Source organism: Coptis chinensis, chromosome 2 (assembly GCF_015680905.1).
Source record: "Coptis chinensis isolate HL-2020 chromosome 2, ASM1568090v1, whole genome shotgun sequence".
NCBI classification, from domain to species: Eukaryota; Viridiplantae; Streptophyta; class Magnoliopsida; order Ranunculales; family Ranunculaceae; genus Coptis; species Coptis chinensis.
Window position 1 is genome coordinate 80,098,818 of NC_141457.1, and position 3,736 is coordinate 80,102,553.

At 33.2% G+C, this 3,736-nt stretch overlaps 1 non-coding gene across 1 annotated transcript; it reads right to left on the minus strand.

Moving 5' to 3' along the window:
* Window positions 1-1,856: 1,856 nt before the first annotated feature.
* On the minus strand, window positions 1,857-1,965 carry LOC147518139 (small nucleolar RNA R71). The gene has a single exon (XR_015214622.1). It is a non-coding gene; the product is annotated as a small nucleolar RNA R71 (small nucleolar RNA).
* Between the last annotated feature and the right edge of the window lie 1,771 nt (window positions 1,966-3,736).

Consider the following 3,736-nt stretch of genomic DNA (forward strand, 5'->3'; position numbering starts at 1 on the left):
CCTAAGATATTCTCTCTCTTGATTTATATTTATATATTTAATTTAGTTTAGTTTATGCATAGTTTACATCTCAAATCAAATCAAACATATATTCATTATTACTTAGCCACATCTTTTACTTGCATCTATTAGAGTAATTTAGATTAGAAGTTTCTATTATAATCAACTAATTGTTTAGAGTAGGATTGATACCTTGCTAGCTACTATAATAATCAATATTTAATAGACTAAGTAAGATTTGCAAAAGATACGTAACACAAACAACGATATAAAATAAATACGTGTTACGTGCTTTTTCAATGGCGTTGCTGCCCGCTCTAAATTGATTAGGTGATAGAATATTTAATTTAGATTACTTTAATTTAGGAATTCAAATAGTATAAATTGCATATTTAGCATAATTAAATTAGATTTGTATAGTAGAAAGTATTTTCATAAAGTATAGTGTTTGTTTGACAGAAAAGAACAGTACTAAAAACATATTTATAAATTTCAAAAAATTCTAAAATTTTACCGAGTTGATCTATACAGTATCGGTAATTTACTGAAATATTTTCGAAATTTTTGTACTTGTCTTACATGGGTAACTAACATCATCTTTGCAGTACCCCATTTTCAGTTTTCAGGACCCAAACAACTACAAAAACAGTCGAGCAGAGTTATTTTCACATCATCAAAAATTCTAATTTTTTTACAGAAGGAACCTCGATTGGTCAGGAGATTCTAGTAAAAATTTGGGTATTGTTTGACCTGTTTTGACCATGTAACTAGTTGCTTGTTTTCAGTGTGGTGCTGCAGTTTTTCAGGACCAAGGTCTCTAGAAAAATAGTCGAGAAGAAGGATCTAAAAAACTCAAAAATAATCCAAACTTTTTACACTATCATCTCTGGCACGTTAAGAAACTCCAGTAAAAATTTTGTGGTTTTTAGTGCTGTTTTACTTATTTAATCAATCAATTGTTTAAAGTGTGTGCAGAAAACTTCTTCACTGGACTTTGCAGGATTAAACAGTATAGAAGTGGGACTTTTCAAGCTCCGATTGCTCAGATATTTTACAGGCTACTTCATGGATGTATCCGGTAGCTTTTGTAAGAATTTCAAAATTTTTGGACTTGGTTTTCTTGCTGTAACAGTAAGTACTTCTCTTCTACCGTGAATCTCCTGTTAGGGGTTTCATAATTAGCATTAATATAAGTCTAATATAGTTTGATAATATAATTTAGTTAATTAAATGCATATTAAATTATTTTATATAGCTTAATTGTCTAGTGCATGAAAACTTGGTTTCGTGATTCACCTCGTAAACGTTTAATCAGAAGAACTAATTCTTGTAACAATCTTCCAATTCTGGTTTTGGAGGAGACCACACCATCGAACTTAGGATCTGATTATGAATCTGAGACACACACACCACTAGCAGACTTAGTTACACCATCTACACCATCTACACAAGTAGAGGATACAGCAGAGAGAGTACCATTATATTAGCCGCCATGGCTGATCAAAGAACTCTTAGCACCTTGTTTCAACTTATCACGGTTCAACCACCGAACTGCATAGTGATGCCCGACAATAACAATAACTATGAGATTAAGCCCACCATTCTTAATATGTTGCCAAGATATTATGGTAAAATAAATGAAGAACCGTATAATCATTTGAGTAAATTCTTGAGCATATTAAGTACTTTTAAAGCACCTCATCTTTCCCCTGAAGAAACTAGATTAAGGTTGTTCCCCTTGACTTTTGAGGATGCCGCACGACATTGGTATAGATCCCTACCCTCTAATTCTATAACAACTTGGGAACAACTATCACAAAAGTTTATGAAACAATATTATCCTTTACGTAAAATTGAAGCCATGCAATTGGCTATTTCAACTTTTAAAGGAAAACCTGATGAAGAGTTTCATACAACATGGGATAGATTTAATTATTTACTTCTCCATTGTCCACATCATGGTTTTGACATACTTAATATCATACATTACTTTATAAAAGGTCTTTCACCTATGAACCGTCAGTTAAATGAATCAATGAATGGAGGAAGATTTACGAGTCTTACTCCTGATAAAGCCGACACCTTCTTGCAAAACTTTTTTGAGAGTTCTAAGGATTGGGCAAATAGTGACCCTGAGGACATGGCACATGTCGATGGAGGGATGAGTTTTAAAAAACCAGGTATGTATGATGTTAGAAACGATAGTGATCAAGAATTAAAAACCGCACTAGTTAGTTTAACCATAGGAATCGTAAACTTAAACAAGAAATTTGATTAATTTACTTCAAACCCTCCAATGAATAATCAACCTCAACGAGCAATGAGTGCCAATCAATTTTGTGAAAGTTGTTTTGCCACAGACAATGATACACTAGTTTGTCCAGTATTTGTTGCCCATAACTTTAGTAACAACTATAACCAAGATCCACGAAATAATTATCAATGCAGACAGAATATGTCTCCACAGCAAAACCAATATGGTTTTCAGGATTATCAAGAGAACAATAGGCAACAATACATTAATAGAGGCACAGTAGTACCTTCTCCACAGTATTACCCACAACAACAACAACAACAACAACAACAACCAAACATGAACAGAGAATTAGCCATAAACCCCATGGCTAATTACCAAACCCAACCCAACACCACATATGAAACCATGAAAGCTTTAGCAAACGAAATCGAGAATGAATTCAAAGGAATTAACCAAAAATTCGATGTTATGACTCAACAAATTTCTCAGGTAACTCAACAGATGAGCCAACAATTCAATCAGATACTAGCTAGTCTAGCCGAGAGACCCAGAGGAACCTTACCAAGGAAACCTGAACAAAACCCAAAAGGTAGAAATGTTTATCAAGTTGAAACCACCCCTTCATCCACACCCACAGAGGGAGTTAACTCGATATCTACCCTTAGGTTAGGAAAGAAAGTAGATAACAAAGTTGACATACCTGATTCTGATGAAGTTGTTATTACAAAAGATAAGGAAAAGCCAGTTGAAACTGAGAAAACCAAAGAGCAGGTAACCGAAAAAATTCCACCCGCACTATTCCCCTCTATGTTAAAAGATAGCAAAAAGGAAGCACAGTATAATGAGATCATGAATATTTTTAAAAATCTACATATCAATATTCCTTTTCTGAGTGCAATTAAACAAATACCTTCATATGCTACATTTATAAAAGACCTAGTAAAGAAGAAAACAAATATTCCTAAGGACGCTTTTATTACACAAAGTTGTTCATCCTTTCTACAGAACAAAGCTGTAGTAAAACATAAGGACCCCAATAGTCCTACAATTATGTGTAGAATAGGAGAGGACTACACTGATCAAGCATTATTGGATTTAGGTGCTAGTGTGAATTTATTACCATACTCAGTTTATAAACAGCTAGGGTTAAAAGACTTGAAACTAACAAATATTAGACTATAGTTAGCAGATTGATCCATTAAGATTCCACGAGGGGTAATAAAAGATGTGATTATCAAGGTCTTTGATTTTTTTTACCGTTGATTTTATAGTTCTTGACACTTTACCTACAAACGAAACCAAATTCCTATCATCTTGGGTAGACCATTATTATCTACAGTGGAAACTTTAATTAATTGTAGGAATGGGAACATGTTTATCACTTTTGGGAATATGAGAGTAGATGTAAACATATTTACACTATTTAGAAATCCTAACGATGATACAAAATAGATGGATAATCTATGTGCAATACACACA